Below are 18909 nucleotides of genomic sequence, written 5' to 3'. Positions count from 1 at the left end.
GTCTTAATGACACGGATATTCTTACTTCTTAGCGGAAGGATTTACGCGTATAATGGTCCTCATAAGTCCTCATCGCTGCAAAATAATCCCGCGCCGCGAAGAGACCCACGATTGTCGTCGCTGAACGCGTTTAACCTTTTGGAGCACAGTGATTTTACCGTGAGATCATCTATTAGAACTAAATCATAATTTCAGGTATAATGATCTCGTAAACGGAACCACCGCTCAGCTTGTGCATAATGATGCACTCTATCGGTCTTAATAATAGGAAATATATATGGAAAAATAAGAAAATAAAATAGGAAAATAAAAGAAATTAATTTGAAAAGAAGTGATCTCTTGAGTTGTCATTCTAGACATGCGACATGAATATTTTATTAGAATCCGAATTTTGGAGGACCTGTGCTTCAAAGGGTTAACTTCTTTCTGCACCACCGCCCTTCTGTGTGCGCGCAGTCGTTGTTTCGCTCGTGTTCTATTCGAGCGAAACCGGGAGGAGAGCAGAGGAGGGGGGTATGAAACATCGTCGTTATTCAAACGATACGCTGTATCCGACTCAATTATATTATGTCACGTTACACCGTCGCGCGCTCGAGAGCGATCGTGAAACAAACGATGATCATCCATCAACGGAATGAATCCCATTTTAATCCCTTTCAGTTCGGAGGATCGAGTTATGCGTCACTTGTCAGCGGTCATTAGTGCGTCGGGACGAACTGGTCGAAAAAAGGGGAAAGGAAGGGGGAAAGTAGAGTAGAGTTTATCTTGCGGCCTGGTGAGAACCCTTTAAAGTTTATGGGATATATCGCATTTAAGAAATGATTTATATGCATAAAATGAAATGTCTGTCTGTTCTCTATACTCTAGACTCTGCAACTGATCTAGACTAAATTTTACCCAGTTACTCTCAGACCATGCGGAATATAAGTTGCGTAAAATCTGAGCACTTGAGCACCCCACTTCTTTCCTCCTGATTTCACCCCCTTGATGCTTTGTGATAATCCGAGCAACGTCGAGTAGTTTTTTACTAATATTCTCCAAAAGGGAAAATGTCCAGTTGTCAGTATTCTATCTGTTTTCGGCACTCTTGTTGAATATTGTCAGATATTAAAGAGCATAAGGACTTAAAGAAAACAGATAAAAATAAATATTTAATATTATATAATATTATATATATAATATTATATAATATTATATTATATAATATTATATAATAATTAAATGTTTAGTATTATAATAATATATAATATTATATAATAATTAAATGTTTATATATATATATATATATATATATATATATATAGTATTATAAGACTTAATATTTAATGTTATGCAAATAAATATTTAATATTATATAATATGTATATATGTAATAATATTTAATAATATATATTAATTAATAGATAATACTTAATGATACATAATAATTCATAGATAATATATAATTAGTAAATTCCTATATATCTCCCACTGAATATTTGATTCGAACGAGGGTGCCAGAAAATGAGATAAGTACTGTAACGAATGCCAGTTAGTAGGCGTTTTCTTTTAAAACCACTTATTGAAATCTGATTAGTATAAGGTGAAATCAGTGAAATCAATGTAGGGGAAATCAGGGCCATTTGGCTACCAGGATAAGTTGGAAAAAATCGATTATTTCTACTGTTCTTTAACAGATTTTAATATCAAGCAAGAAGAGGTTTCAAAGTCATTTTTACATGTTTACAAATCTTACTTGCTTAATTTTGTAACTGTTAAAAAATACCGGGAATAACCGGTTTTGGCTACTTATCCTAGCGGTCAACTAGCTCCGGCCTTTCCTATTCTTCACTATGCTTATAATTAGCGATTCAATTATAAATACAACATTGTAATCAGTAAAATCTCACTGAAAGAATTGATTAATAGTAGCGATTGTTTCTATTATTAATGCAGTTTGCAAACACAGACAATGCAACTGCACGCAGAAGCCGTTAATTCCATCGCGAGGAAGTTGGATTTGGCACAGCGTATAACGAGTTTGTGCGCTATGAATTTCCCGGTGAAATCTTACTTGCACCGGTCAAAATCAGCGAAGAATAAGATGGTATAAATAAGTGAGGTGGGAGTATTTTCCCAGAAAATCAGTGAATATTGCCTGATTATCACGGTGAAATGCTCTTTTCACCGATTCGATCAGAAACATTTTTACTGATTCACTTGAGGAGAGTACGCCCGAGTCAGATTGCATAAAGGAGTAAATCTTGCAATTATTTATGAGAAAAAAAGAATTTCTCTGTCTCTATAAAGAGTAGCTAAGAGTATTTAAATGCGCAAAGAAAAAGAGGAACAGTCCAAGACAGGAAGGAAAGGAAGGCTAAAAGGATTCGACGCGGTAACGACACCGCGCAAATACAGAAACGGCTATGAAAGCCGCTTAAGGCAATCGGAGGCTGCATCCGCGCGACTAGTGCCTTTCGGTTGAACTTTAATGCATCCTATTCCTATTATTCGTACCGCCGTTCGGCCACGGCAGCTCTCGAGGCAGTTTCGAATAGAACGCGCTCGCCGCTAATTGGATCCTCCAGATCCGCGCTTTGATTAATTATGATGGAGTGAGCGGGCGAACGAGCGAGCGCATTGGTCTTCGAGAGGATCGCGAAAGTCGCTCGCGCGAACAACGTTCGTCGATATAACTTTTTTATTCGCGATCCGCGATGCGATCTCTCGCGTCTCGTTCCTCCCGCGATTCGAGCTGAATGCGTCCTTCCGTGCGCGCCTATGTCTGCTGTGCTCGCCGCTGAACAAAGAAAAAGAGAAGCGCGTCGTCCTTTCGGCTTCTCTCCGCGCAGCCCTTTGGATTAAATATTCCATGGCAGACTTGGTTTACACGGTGCACGTGCCCTACTTTCCTATTTTTTTACGACTACGCGCGTCGCGTTACGGGGTGGATTTTTATCTGGGAACTTGGCTCGTCGGTTCCCCCAGCTTCCGCTGGGTAGTCTTCGCGAGTTGTTGCCGCGAGCAGATCGTCTCTTATATGAGCAAGCGTCTCTTATATGAAACGCAACATTTTGATGAACGAAGTTGGAGCATATTGAAAAATTGTGCGACCGATCAAATGTTTTACCGTAAGCAGAGCAACGTGCGATCTTGTTCCTATATTTGCAACGCGTGAAGTTTTCTGATGAAAGACTCACAGGGACATGGATTCGCGCGCGTTCGCGAATTGCTACCGGTAGTAATTGAATACGAAGGCGACAAGACGCGTAACGATGACATTTCGAACGACATCCGATTCGGTCGATCATGATGACGCTCAGCAGTTACATTAACGACATGTTCGACGCTCATTCGGTCGGCTGGCCAATCATATTTCGCGTGAAGGGTCTTCAACGTAGACGGCCGCACTGCCATCCACGGACCCATAAATTTATTGGACGCTGATGGCCGCGCGCTCGTAACAATCGGCCGACGTCAAATTACGCGGCGGGCAGGTAATAATCAGGCGTCGATGACGCCGAAAACAATGCGCGTCCGGGTCGCTCTCTTCGGCGATATTTCGCGCGCCGCACAATATCCTTAATCGCATTTAAAATATGTCGCGCGCGAAACGCGATTTTTCATTCAGCGGCTGTCCTGCCGGGCGAAATCTCCGCGAGGTGATTTTCGGTCGATATTTTCGTGCGCGTCCGGGACCAACGAGGAGACGGACGGCGAGGAATTTCGCAAAATTAATATCACGGACGATAGAGACGCGAGTGCACCGTTATCCGCTGTCGAGATTTGCCCCTTTCGAGTAAACTTTTTTACGCTTCCTGCACTCAGGGCGAACAGGAGCGCGCTCACGTTGCGAATCGCACCGAGGGAGGAAACAGAAAGGCGAGGAGCTCGGAAAGCGCTGCTAAAAGGAACGGAAAACCCGATCCCTTCGCGCACGCCACGATACTTGGACGACAGTTTAGAACTCCATAATGTCGCCGTTAGCCTCTTCCGTTGCGAGCGCACACCAGCCGGTCCTTGTACTGGCAGTGATACTGCCGACAATTCTATCCCGGTTAATGGCCATCGATGACGACGAGCAATTAAATTAGCGCGGATTACGAAACGCTAGGTAGTGTGTGCGAAATGAACAAGGGCAGCGGAGGAGGTGAAAGAGGAGAAAGAGGAGGAGGAGGAGGAGGAGAGAGAGAGAACACGACTAGAGAGGGAGAGAGGTGGGCTACGCGGGCGGAGAGGATGTAGATATAAATTTAGGGTAGGCTGGCTAGAGCGGCGCGATGTTTCAAACACATCTGTGCCGCGTGTGCGATCATTTCCCTCTCTCTCTCTCTCTTCCTCTCTAGTCGTCTCTCTCCCACGCAATTTCTCTCCCTGTACCTGCCCATCCCCCTACCAGCCTCCCCTCAGCCTCCTCTCTCTTGGTCCGATTCATTCTCCAGCGTATTCTCTCTCTCTCTCTCTCCCTCGTTCCCCTTCTCCCTCTTGCCATTTCACTCGTTCGCGCGCGCACATACACACACACGACTCGACCGGCGAACACTCGCCGTGCCAAACCCGAATCGACCTGACGCTCTCTGTAGCCGATTACAAATCTGACCAATTAGGCGCACGCTGCGCCTGCCGGATGGGAATTGGCGAACGTTCCGAGGGCGCCAACGTTGGCGCCTAACCGTTGTGCTGCGCTCTCTCTCTCTCCCTCTCTTTCTCTCTCTCTCTCTCTGTTCGAGTAGATCACTATCCTCCCGATCCGAGGACGACCTCCGTTCTCTGCGCACCACTCTGTGTTCGCCACTCCCTCTTCTCCGCTAGGATTAATATTAAATGCAGCGTCTGGGAGAATCCCGACTTTGATCGGGAAACGCGGCTAATTAACGTCCACCCCTGCCGCAGACCCCGTCCGCGCAGCCCTCGTCTTACCGGCATGCACGATTTTCGGCTTCGTTAGGTCGACCTTTCCGACGTTTTTCATAAGCTGCTTCCTTTGTCCGTGTTGCGTCCCCTCTTTTACTCTTATATTATATTCCGATAACGAGTCGAGTTCGCGTGTTTGTGGTAGCCTCGCACAGATGTCTTCACGTGATATATGTTTGGATAACTCGAATTTAATGAAAAATGCACCTCTGACAATTTGCTGGCCACGATTTGCCAAAAACGTCTCCACCAACCCGAATCCACGTCGCGTTCAACTGACGTGGGCTCAATTTGTCCTTTCCCCTTCACTTCCAAGTTACGCGAACGAACGACGCGGATAGACTCGTTTCGAGGCGCGCTATCTCGATACCTTGTAAACTGCTTTTTCAATATTTCGTCGGAAACGGGCGCGAGTCGTTGGCCGCGCTGTTTTCCCGTGGCCGAAAATTCGAGTGCTCGCGCACATTGCAGCGGGCTATAATTTATTATTCGCTGTTGGGCCAATGGACGCGATCCATACAGGCTGCTCGCGCATACTAGCGATAGTTTTGTAAAAAAAAGAAGAGGAAAAGAGACAGAGAATGAGGAAGAACGGCGGAGAGAGGAAGAGAGGGGGTGAAACGGGGTGGAAAGGCGGCGGAGCGAGACGAGCGGCGCGAGATGAAAAAGAGGAACAGAGGACAAAGGACGGGGGAAAATGCCAAAAAAGAGGAACGGCAGCGCGGTCGTGTCGGTGTTTTATTGCCGGCGGATTTGTCGTATTGACCGACGCTGCAAGCGGAACGAGAGGGGAGGAAGATCGAAAACAAGAGGGAGCGAGAGTGACACTCGTCCAAACTCGGCATTCGATAAAATCGATCCAATCGAAAGTCCGAAGAATGATCTTCAAGTGAATAGTTTGTTAGCGAGGGATTAATTTCGCCTTTGAATTTTTTTTTATTTGGGAACTTAAGAAACGGGTCAGCGACTCTCTGCAGCGTCAAGTATACGGCGTAGAATGTTATCGCGAACATATTGATAATATTCGTAAAACATCATTTCACTCTCAAACGACACTCGGCAAATCTCGATGCGCGTTTATGCACGGCGCCAACAAGCGTCTTTAGTTTCTCGCAGTGTAACCGAGAAAGTAGAGTTGCCGGGCACCGGCGGAAATTTATTATCGCCGGCAATGATATAATTTCCGCGGAGCCCCGTGCGCGTAACATGCCTCAGTGTCAAAGTTGCGGCGGCGGGTTATTTCACGCGGAATCGCCTCGAGGATTTCGACGTATTCGCAAAGTTGTAGAAACGCGTACGATGCGCGCGGGGTTGAAAGTGCCTCGAGATGGAGTGGTCGGGGTTGTTGCGGCCGCGCTGGACCAACGTCGGTATGTCTAGAGCAGCGTCGTAAAAATTACAGGCATTCCCATCCACGACGAGCGATACCATCAATCCACAAGCCTCGGGAATAAAAGAACACCGGAATGAGTCCCGCTGTGAATCGTCCGTTGATTCACAGCTCGCAACTCCCAGTAGTCTCTCTCTTCCCTTTCTCGTTCACCCTTTTCTCTCTTCTTATCCTTTCGCCCTCTCGCACCTTTAAACCCCGACTTCGACTTCCTTTCGTCATGAGAAGCTCGAAATTGCGGACAGAGTCACATTATCGCGAGAATCACGGGCACAGGAGTAGAATTCGAGACACCCTCAAAGTCGCACATACCAGCAGCCTCAACTTCAGGTATATGATGTACGTTATAACGCCGTTACTTCCCGAGGCCGATAACGCCACCTTCGAAAAATTGCTACGCACATGAAACTCGGTAATATCTCTCTCTACTGGCAAAAATCCGTGCTACTCCGTCGAATCAATGAGTACGACAAGCGCGACAGTCGTACAGTTGAAGAACTATTTCGATAACGGCGCACAATCTGCCGGTACGACATAGTTAACATGTATGATATCATCCCGCCGGTTTAATTCCGCAATGGCAATTTTCGCGATCTTCACGGTCACTGCTCGCGAAAGTCCATAGTACGTGGTCTCTCGCGTGGAGAAGGAGCAATTTCACTACGGCGCTTATACTAATTCGAATCTCTCAAATTTACATCCACTGAGTTGGCTAAAGTCGTTTCGAAGTAGTCTCGCCCCGGTTGAGCTCTCCCAATAACACTATTAAGTAAACGAAAATGCTAGACTGATAATAAAGTCCCGTCTATCTGGTAATTCGAAAGAGAGACTTGGAATTTCATCTATGCGAAGCAACTCTTACAACAAATCATGTTACTTTATGTTCGAAATTTAATGATTAAAACAGTATATTTACCTCTCATAAATGTAATTAAAAAGATCATCCCATCATAAAAGATCCCATCTCCAGAAGACTTCCATGATTATCGTGACATGTAACATACAATTGACGATAGAAATTTATATAATAATTTCTTAAATTACTAAAATTATCAATAATTTCTTAATAATTTATGAGAAATAAATGTATTGATATTTACTGATATGTATTGACTATTGATTTAACTATTAAATTCACATTATAAAATAATGGAAATTTCTTGTATTGGTAAAGCAACAAAATCACCAAAAGTTACATTCAGACTTTTATTTACAATACATTTACGACACGATACGACGTATTTGTTTGTGACAAATTTTCATCATTTTCTTAGTACTTCTTTTCTGTTTCGTCATTCTACGTGATAAATATGGCTGATCAGTTATAAGGGGCTCAACGTTGCCGAATTTCGCGATCTGAAGTCCTTAAAGTTATTACAAAGTTTACGTACATCAGACTGTCTGGGTTCATCCGTTTGTCACCGACGCGCATAATCAGTCCGGTAACGAGAGGACTCGAAGCTCGGCAGTCGTCGCTTTAGCTACCAATCGAAACGTGTTGAAGTGGGTGGTATTCTGCTCGTTTGTTATTCCGACGGAGGGGGTGAGAAAAAGAAGAAGCACGAAGGTGGAGGAAAAAGAAAGGGAAACAGAGTTGACGGGAAGCAGAGCGGGAGACAGGGAGGAAGCGAGGACCCTTAACTCGATCCCAAGTTCGACCTGAAAGGCTGACGTTTCCGTCCTTCAGCGGACGTCGCACTTTAAACGCCGACTATGACGACGACGAAGACGACCACCGGCGAGACCTCGACTCGACTCGGCTATACTCTACTCTACTCTATACTTTACTCTACTCCCGCACGTTATGCACGGGCATTCTGGCCGGCGGATTTTCGAACGACGAGAGAACGTAAATCTCGCATCGATGGCACTCGGCCGCTCTTCCTAGTTACGTGATATTCTATAACACACCGGCCACCGAGATCGTAATGGGCTCTTTAACGTAAATGTGTCAAGAACCACGGAAGCGGATGTAACGTAATAAACTCGCCTCTCGACCGCGCGCCGCTCATAGCTACTTAATATTGCGGGTTACGCGGGCGCTTCTCGCGGATATACAGGGTGTCCTATGACAAAATATATACATACTAAGAGAGCGTTTCTGGGGGATCAATTTGAGCAGAAAACTTCCTATAAACGTAGATGAAATTCACAATAGTTACCTACGTACAGACGTTCATCAAAACCAACGTTAAAACTGTAACTGAGTTACAGTTCAATTTTACAGTTAAAAATTGAGCTATGAGCTAATAATTGAGTTACAATTTTTTTTAATTCCATGTTATCGAGAGGAAAAAGTTCAACACAAATCAAAAGGTTATAAAAGCAAAGATTATTGAAAAAAATAAAAATCACATAAATTGTTCAAATTGTACTGCAATCTAAAATGGACAGAGTGGCCGCATGAAAAACCTCGTGATTTGCCGATATACATCATTAATATGCTGTATTAATGCAGGTCTCTCTCTCTCTCTCTCTCTCTCTCTCTCTCTCTCTCTCTCTCTTTGATGTTCACTCTTTTATACTTGAAAGAAAAACCTTCTTTCGCAAGATTAAGAAAAACCAACCAGATTTAGTTTTTAACTTGAAATGCTTATACCTAGTACATTGTGAAACTGTTGTAACTATTGTGAATTTCAACTATGTTTATATAGGAAGTTTCCTGCTTAAATTGATCTCAGGGATCAGGAGCGTCAAGGACGCTCTTAGTATGTATATGTTATGGGACATCTTGTGTACGCATATTTATTTTACTCGGTATCGTCGTCATAGCGTTGAGGAAAATTTGCACATGTCCGGGAAACGCGTCGTCAATGTCGCGCGAATTTTCGATGAAAATATGAGCACGTGTGTGTTTTTCTTTTTTTTGTAACGTTTATATCGACGTTATACGCGCTGAAAATATGTTGATTCAAGTTTGATTTTCGGCACTGAAAACACCGATAGAAGAAATTCTGGTTTTCAACACGACGGCAAATATTATGAAAGAAAGCAAACATCGCGAGCAAAAATAGATGCATGTGTGTATTGTTTTCTTTTCTATTTCTCTCTTTCTATCTCTCTCTATTTTATTAAACGGAAAATACGATTTGCGAAATCATGCGGCACGAGATGCGGACTTGATGTGACGCTACGGGTGGAATCTTCGCGCTGGCTGAACGTAAATGGCGCGCCGCCATTCTCACGCGGGGATTTATTTAGATTTAGCGTAGATCGCGAGAGAAGAGCGCGGAGAGACGACTAGGGAACAAAGTTAAATAAATTTCGCTCCTTCGACGACTCTCATCCCCCCTGCCCCATCCACCCTTTCCCATGCCGGCATCCCTGAGAGAGCACAGTGCGCGTAGATCCTCCGGTCTACAGAGGACACTTCACGTTGGCGCGTAAAAAATTCACTTTGCATTTTTACAATTCGCCGGGAAAAGGAATCGACGCAGTATTGCCGCCGGCATAGATATAGTCCTTTCGACACAGTCGAGGAAGCGCCCGCCGTTTCGCCGTCGCTCGTACTCCCGCACTTAAGGCACTCGTCTCTCTCCTCTCTCTTTCTGTCTCTCTCTCTCGACGATTCAAATTTTAATTCAATTACGAGGACGACGAGGCGCGCGAACGCGCCTTTCCCTACGTCTTCGCCAGTTCCGTCCACTTCTTTTTCTTGCGGGGACTTCTTCTTCGTTCCCCATCCCACGTCTTTACCCCTCTGGGCGAAATCTGAATTTAATTATGACCCTTCACGTAACCGTTTTAGTACCCACACCACTGTCCGTGGCCTATCTCGCTCTCGCATCATCCGCCACCGCCGCCACCGTCGGTGGACGAAAAGTCGCGCGGCCAATTCAGCCTCTGCGGATTCTCGGAGTCGGAACAGGATCGCTCGCGCGAAGTACTTTAAATCTTAAATGGCATTTAATTCCTCCCCATTACTTCCCGATCTGTCCGTTCGCGTCTCATCGAATCTGCTGCCACCGCGACGACGACGACTTATCAGTTTCACGCTCGATTCCCCGACCGCGCGAGACTAGAACGTGTAAGTAGCTAAAGACGGTGGTAGTCAGCCCTGCGTAATGATGAGCGCGCTTCCAGCATAATTGAACTCGCAATTATATCCGTCACATTGTATGCTCGCGGTGGAACCAATCTTTTTTAATGGATAACTCTTTTAATTGATAACTTTTTTAATGGATAAATACATGTGGTTATTTGCAAAATAATAGAGGATTTTCTTCAGTTCAGGACTTTGTTCAGTTTGACTTAAACTGTCGCATAATATTTTTATGAAATTCTTCTAAAAGAAAAAAATTATCGGGATTGTAATAACATCAAAATTAGAAGCAATCATTCTTGTTTCTTGTGTCGCATGGCTCTCATGGCCGTACAATCGTATATTTGTTATTTTTTACTCACCGGAATATCTCGAATTCAAAGCTGGCCATGTTCTTTCGGAGAAATCCTGAATAAGAAGATATAGTTGTACAATTAAATTAAGGATTCGAGCGAACGAATAAGTACGGGGAGATAGAACGGATTAACCCATTACAATTGCACTTGGGCGACTTTTATTCGGACAACTATATCTCAGCGTTCGATCGTAGAGGGTTAAATGAGGAGCACGGGAAATTTGTGAAACTTACCTTCGAGCTGACCCTGCTCAACCCAAGCCAGATCCTCCTGTACCGCGTCAATGTCCACGGGAACCGCAGCTACCCTTGCGGTGTGGTTGTAAGCTATGCCAGATCTGAAACAGAATTAATGTGTGTCTGATTAGTTATATTAATCACAACTTCTCATAAAATTAATTGCCAAGTACCGCCAAATCGAGAATAAGATATTCCAAGTAAGAATGAATCAAGACAATGCGTAACTCTCTTTTAATAACTGTAATTTAAACAAAATGTATATATGTGAAAGAGACAGTATTATTTTTTATATTTGAAACATTAATTCATCAAGCTCAATAGAAAGGGAGAGAGAGAAGAAGAGAGAGAAGAGGAAAAAAGAATATAAAACAATAGATAATAATACAAAAGCAAAAACAATATTTGTGGATAAATAAAATACTTTTGTGTATACTGAGAGAAAATATCTAAAAATAAGTAGATATTTATTTAATTAAATTAAATTTCAATTATATTATATTTAAATTACATTATATTATATTATATTATATTTATTATATTTAATTATATTATATTATATTTATTATATTTAATTATATTATATTATATTTAAATTACATTAATTAATTAATTAATTAATTACTAGATTACATTTATTTAATTTACTTAAAACTAAATTCTTTTACTACGAAAGAACAAATAATTGCTTTTACGAAAAACTGAGGTATTCTAAGGTTTGAAGAGAATATATATTTTGTCATTTGTGAAATGTATCTCATATTAATATAAGTAAATATGCTGTGTGCACCCGACAAATAAATATTTACTATTCCTCAGATATTTTTTCTCAGCGTAACGGTAGTTGAAAGTACGCGAGGTATTAAATGTTGAGTAGAAATAATAGTATAAAATAAAGCAGAAGAAAAAGGAAAAAAAAAGAGCCAATGACAACACGTACTACCTTTTCAATTTCGAGACACACTCGCTGGGAGAACGATACTGACACAATGCACACACACGTACGAACCGACTTAAGGTCTGTTGCTCCAACTTTTTGATAAGTTAAATCATATATCTGTTTTTTGTTTTTCCTTTAACTTAGACAAAGATACAAATATGATTTAACTATCAGTTAATTTACCAAGAAGTTAGAACAAGCGACCCTTAATCCTTATAATGCCGCACAACGATATATCGTTGTTAGCAACACTTGCGAAAAGTGCCGGACTATCCGCGTCGCCAAAGAACTCTGTCTCAAAACTAATTTTATAAGATATTATAAATGGTTGAATTTCTTTTCAGAAACTCTTCTCAAACCCTATCAAACTACATCAATTTGGTCCGGTATTTTACGCTTAGGTTCATTTTTTTCGGTCGTCACTAAAAGGGCTAATGTATTTTTGCACATGCACTATTCACATTGAAAAAATCGAAAACGAGCCGTGTAAGCCGTTGCATTCACTCACGCGCTCAAAACGGGTCCCTTGTCAGACGCGTGTCTATGTCTGTGTCGCGCGCGGCCGACCGCGTCCTTCAAAACAACACGCGTTTGGTACAAACGATGATAACAGTCTTGGGCGCGACAGTGAGCAGTGCGAACTGCGTCGCTCTTCCCGATTCTCCCGACGTAATTATCGCGCGCGCTCAAAGACGAGTTACGTTAATTCGCGAGTGTGTGCATCGCGTCGGTGTCAATCCCCTGAGCAACGAAAGCGTCTTGAAACTTCGCAGGTAATTACCTTTTCGTTCATATTGAATTCCAAGGAGAATCGCGTATTATCTCAATGCATTATGTTACATTGTATTACATTATAATGTTAACTTTTTGGAGCACAGTGGTTTCACCGTGAGATCACCTATTAGAATCAAATCACAGCTTCAGGCACAGTGATCCCGTAACGAAATCACCGCTCAGCCTGTGCATAGTGATGCACTTTATCGGTTTTTTGTATTACTTATAATATCCGCTTCAGTTTGCGCGCGGTATTGGCAAAAGTAGGGAAATAGAACAAATTTCAAATGGAATGATCTCTTGGATTGTGTTATTCTAGATGTGAATATTTTATAGGAATGCAAATTTTTAAAACCCTGTGCTTCAAAAAGCGCATTAAATATGCACATTGCTCTAAATTCGCAATTTGTCGAATCTCCTCGTTTCTTATGACTAATTTGTTATAACTAAAGCCAAAAATTTCATCTCTTGTTTTAGATCTGTCGGAACTCGTGGGTAGCTTTCTGGTGGACACAGATGCGGCAGCACCGGAGGATCCGATTCGAGCCGAGCAGAGCCGGAAAGTAAATTTAAAAATTTTCTACACTGCGCTTCGAACTCTTTGCGATTAAAAAATACGAATTTATTCGTGAAACATATATTATAATTATATTTAAAATATGTATTTATAAAAGTATGTCTATTTATTTATTTCAGATCTGAAAGCGGAACGTAGCTGGCTCTGAATCGGTGATATCGGTAAGTCAGAAAATTGAATGTGAAAATTGAGTATTGACCGATATATAGATTTATATATTAGTCATATTTATATATTCGTAATGACAAGCTTTTCGTGACGCTCGTTGAAATCAATGCTATTTACGTCGCATATAAATGTCTGCATGCTAGTTTTGGTATATTCATGTTTTATTTTTGTATGTTTATGTTTTTTTTCGTACAAAACATGTTGCTCGGACCATTTGGGAAATCGTTTTTTCATCACATTCCTATGTTATATTCCGAGTCAGAAATAACAATGCACAATAAATTTTATGAATACTGACTTGTTATTCTAACCGGACTACCTAAACCTTCTGTTTCGTTTGTCCTTCATATCAAATACGCGTTCAAATATCTATTTCATCGCAAAATTTCCAACATCAAAAAATAATGAACGGAGTACGAGAAAATAAAACGTATTGGTTTATTCATTCATTAGTCTGTTTAATTTTCAACAAATATTGAATGTTTCTCTCATGAACATATCTGATATATTTTGATCTTTTTGGTAAATAATTATTCATACGTATTACTTTATCTGCTCTTATGTTATGATACGAGTTACGATTAGTCAGCGGGACTGTTCATTCCGTACGATTCCCTAATTGTTTCGAGCGTTATGTAATGTGCATTAAAATTGCGCCACCAATGCTATACATTATCGCGTGTTCTATGCAATTCATTCGCGTTAGAGATTTCGCGATCACCGCGAGATTGTCGACCGTTCAGATTTTTCATACGTGCATTCGCGTCGCAAGGAGCGAAACAGAAGTTGAGTCTCGTGAAATAAAATTCGCCAAAGTATCGCGGAGATAAGCTTCGGCGATGCGTCCCGAACGTACGATCCGACGTGATGAGGTGATCACGTATCTGCTACAGCAATTATTCCGCTCGCGGATGCGTTAATTTCACGATCGTCGGTACTCAGTGCGGCGTGACTCGCAAGTATGTCTTGCCAAAACGTCAGGATTTGTCGTACCGTGAAAAATCTGCATATTAAACACGAATTCCGATTTTATCTCTGATTAGTCGAGTTTGCAAATTCGCGCGATAAATCAAAACTTTTCGTCGATACCATCGAGATATGGACGTTAAGCGTCGCCGAAACATGGATATTCGCGTCGCGAGTGCAGTGAACTGCAATCAACGACTTGGGACGACATGAGGAAGTTGGACAGAGTCCCGGATAAGACGATGGACTTGGCTGGACTCTGCTGGACTTGGCTGGACGATGGTGAACGTCGGTGGTCGTCTGCGGTGAGTGTGCAATTCCGACGCATGCGATGCGTTATCACATAATGTATTCGTATCGTAAATTGCATTGGTTTCCAACGAAGAGCGTAGGGGCAGTCACACGTTGCCATTTAAGAGCATTTGGAGTTCAACACTCGGAGAATTTAATATCCATGTTGAAAGTGCAACATTTCATTGCGCGCTCTGGATTAAGTATAATTGGAGTCTAAAATTTTGCATGAGTATACAGCTTGGATAAACATTCCGAAATAGAGGCATTTGTCATTTCGAAATTACATATTGCTAAATTTACTTTCGAGAGAGAGAAAGAGCTTTATCCGTGAGTATTTTTGAAATATTATTATTTGAAATATTATGTCATTGGTGCGCGGCATCTGAGAACGCATTCGATATTTTGAGGCAACGTGCGCGCTCGCTCTCTGTGTTTCCGCGCGAGTATATCTGCTCCGGTATACTTTTCCTACAAAATCTACGACGCAGGCACGATCATTCTTTGTGCCACGGCTAAAGCCTTAGCGCTCCTTCTAATGGCGCATTCAATATTCGTAATGAAGAACTGTACCTACTTCAGTCTTCATTCATTCATCGCGGAACTCTTTGTCCGGCTCTTGTCCTTCTTCGCTGTGAATGCGCGTACATACTTAGAATTCTCTTTCTCCGTTACTCGCGAGCCTTCCACCTTGTTTTGCCTCCCCCTAGCTCTTTATTCCACCCCACCGCCCTCCCCCTATCTTCCTCCCTCGGCCCCGACCACCCTAGCCTTCCTCTTCGCCATTTTATTTATTCGTTCTGCCGTTCTTGCTTCGCCATCGATTCCCCTCGAGACCTCGTAGCTTCCACGATAATTAAACTAATACCAATTAAACGTACCGACGACCGTTAATTAATGGTTTCTGTACCATTCGAGCGCGGCTCGCACCGCTGCCGCGCCGTTTGTAATATTACGTTATATGCATCCGAGTTTGGGTAGTTGCTAATTTTAATGTCGTGTGGCCTCTCTCTCTTTCTCTCTCTGTCTCTCTTTCTCTTTCTCTCTCTCTTTCTCGCTCGCTTATTCGCTCGCAGTGGAGATTATGTTTTCTCGCGTAATGTTTACATAATTTCCTTTCTCGTATTTTGCACGCTTAATATGTTTCCCGCGCTCCCACCGCCCGCCTTACATAAGCCCTGCGAGCGGATTAGTTTCCTACGGACCTGGTACACGAATTCAAGCGAGAAACCAGAAAAAAACGGTTGATTACTTGCAGCTCTTACCGACAAACATGCATGACACGTTAATTTGCGTGGTATAGTCAGGCGTGACATTTTATAATTGGCCATAGTTATATATAAGAATGGTCCAACCCACAAAATTATGATTTCTGAACTTTTGTTTACTAATGGATAACCCATATCACATAAAACGGTTCAAACTTTCTGGGCGCCTAATATTAATTAAAGAAAAATTTATTTCCTGCTAAGTGCACTATTTTTTTTAGTTGCGTTTTTTTTACCTCTTTTAAGTATTAAGTTTGTCAATGAATATCCTTAACCCTTTAAGGCGCATAATTCATGTAACATTCTAGTAACTTTTTTTTTATGAAATATTGTAAAAAACACTCTAAATAGCACATTTATAAGGTTTCAACTGCCCGATCCGAAGTGGTCCCTATTGTTACCAGTGATACTTAAAGGATTAAAGAAAATAATATTGACTATGTTAGATTTCTTGAACAATTGCGAAGAACCTTGGTTCTATCTGTGACTTTTATGAATCATGTATCAAATTTTTATTTTCATTTCTCTCGAAGCATATTTCAAAACGTGGATCATTGTTACATAACTACGGCTATTTTTATATTCTCGGGTATTCGAAAAATATATATGAACGCTCATATGCGGACGCGTTTACCTACTCGGATGTTTCATTGATGTTTGGAATATTCGGTTAATTTATTTTACAATAATCTGAATACATGGATATTGAAGAGGCGCGTTTGTAATCCTTTGTTTTTACACGGGAAAACGTGCTGAGCGAACAAAATCACGCGAACGATAGGAATCCGAGGAGCGAGTACCGTGGAGATCGCAAAAATCCGGATCGGCGGTCCTTCCGGTACGACCTGGTATTTAACACGGTAGCATGGAGGGTATTCTAATTAAACGGTACACGTTTGATCTCCGGATGGAATGCCAAGACCGGCATCGATTACTCAGCCAATTTGCGACACGACTCGCCGCCTCTCTGTCCCCCTTCGAGTCAGTTTCCGTGAATCTCCAGGAGGAAATGCCATGAATGCGGCTATATCGCGCGTTCGAGGTCGAAGAATCCGAGCATGAGGATTAAGTCGAAGAGCCGATAAATTGGCATAGGTCACAAGAGAGAGAGAGAGAGAGAGAGAGAGAGAGAGAGAGAGAGAGAGACGAGGAGAAAATGCTCCGCGCGTGCTACCGACATTTATTAACTTCGAAATTCAGATCCGTATTAGTAGACGTTACTTGCCTCAGGTGAGATACTCAGATTTGAATTTAAGCCCTATTAATAGTCGTTGCTTAAAACTTACTACGTGTTTCAACTGGTAAACTCAGATTTAACTCTAAATTCAGACTTGAGTGTCACGTAAAACAAGACTCAAATAAGGCTATACAGGCCTTAAAAGTTAGTTATGAGTTTTAAAACTGAATCGTGAAGATGTAGTATATCGTATAAAAATATAATACAATTCAAAATAAATAACTCAAATCTAACTGTAGATTCAGATCTGAGTATTTTGCGTAGAATAAGTTTCAAGTGAAGGATTATTAATGTAGGCTTCAAACAAAAGAAATTATCGCTTTACGATTTGGCGAGATTATAGGGGAGACACTCCACGAAATTCGCGGAGATTGTGATGAGAAATTCGCGGCTCCTACTTTGTATTGACTTTTCAATTTCCCAGAGCCGCTAAAGCGCGAGTCCGTTGATGCGCACGCTCGTTTTCCGGTTTAAAAAGAACGCTTTGTAGGCAACGACGCGCGAGCCACCAAGTTCCTCCCTGTGTCTTTCACGATAGCGTAAGTCCCCGCAAAATCCCGCGACGGAAATGGAAAAAGCATAGCGCACCACCGGCGCGTACGGCCGTATGACTGCGAGAACCGCAGCGACATCCGCCGTGGCGTTCTCTCGCAGCCGGGCTGCGGTAGGATTAAGTAGCGACGCGTGCTTCCTGCCGGCTCCACGCCCGGGCCCTTAATTCGCTCCTCGAGGGAACGTGACCCGGGGATAAATTTGAATTTGTGCAAACTGCACTTGCCCCCTCGCGACCAAGGGCCTCGAGAGAGACAGACAGACAAGGAGAGAAGGAGGGAGGTAGGAGTGCAGGCTAGGGTTGCTCTTATACGGGAAGAGAGAAAGAGAGAGAGAGAGAGAGAGAGAAAATGACGAGATCTAAGACAACAGCCTTAAGAGGATGCCGGACATGAAAACTTTACCGACATAACATTGACTTTTTTCTGCAAAGTTTACATCTTGTTGCTTGCACAGAATTACAAACGTTTTTACACAACAAAAATGCATGTAAAAATTAATTGGAGCATTGCTCAATATGTGACGAAAACGAAAAAAATGTTTAAATTTAAATTTTGAGCTGTCAGTTAGTGCAATATTTGTTTAATACATTCTGCAGGTCGTAGATACCTAAACTGTGGATACTTCAATTAGGAAAATTTCAAAGATCACTATTACACTTTCAGAATTTAATTTCGATGCCAAAAAAGATACGAAAAGTTTGTAGAAAAGTTTATGATTACATGCGGTTAAGTTTTCTGACAACTATGATAAAGTAGAGCGAAAAATTAGTTTACGGATATTTTTCGAGATAGCACTATACTTTTATCGCACTTTTCACAACGTCCGAATATTCCGAGTGTGCATATATATATATATGTATATAGTTTCCCACGCAACTGTTTATCGCAACGATGATAATAAATGAATAAAGACGAAGAAATCGAAAAGAAATCGTCGTAACGACACGCCCGAATTGCTTTCCTATGCGTAATAGCAATAATTAAATAATAACCGAATAAATTAAATAATAATCGAATAAAGAAATAATAATACTCGAATATTAAATAGTAGTGATAATAATATTTGCTCAACAATCGTGTGATAATATTCATGAGTAGATAATAACGGAATAACGATGATCGAATAATCGGTAATAACAATACCTAGGTAACGGTTGTAACAAAAACTCTAGGTTTCACAAAGGCTAGGAGTAAACACGTCATGTAAACACGCGTGC

General features: G+C 41.9%; 1 long non-coding RNA gene across 1 annotated transcript; it reads left to right on the top strand.

Moving 5' to 3' along the window:
• Nucleotides 1–12484: 12484 nt before the first annotated feature.
• LOC116853190 lies at nucleotides 12485–14146 on the top strand. Its single transcript, XR_004379926.1, has 3 exons — nucleotides 12485–12630; nucleotides 13109–13194; nucleotides 13328–14146. It is a non-coding gene; the product is annotated as an uncharacterized LOC116853190 (long non-coding RNA).
• The last annotated feature ends 4763 nt before the right edge of the window (nucleotides 14147–18909 follow it).

Source organism: Odontomachus brunneus, unplaced genomic scaffold (assembly GCF_010583005.1).
Source record: "Odontomachus brunneus isolate Ranch 3 - 2012 unplaced genomic scaffold, Obru_v1 Obru_scaffold_285, whole genome shotgun sequence".
Classification (NCBI taxonomy): Eukaryota; Metazoa; Arthropoda; class Insecta; order Hymenoptera; family Formicidae; genus Odontomachus; species Odontomachus brunneus.
This window is presented reverse-complemented; position numbering and strand designations above follow the sequence as displayed.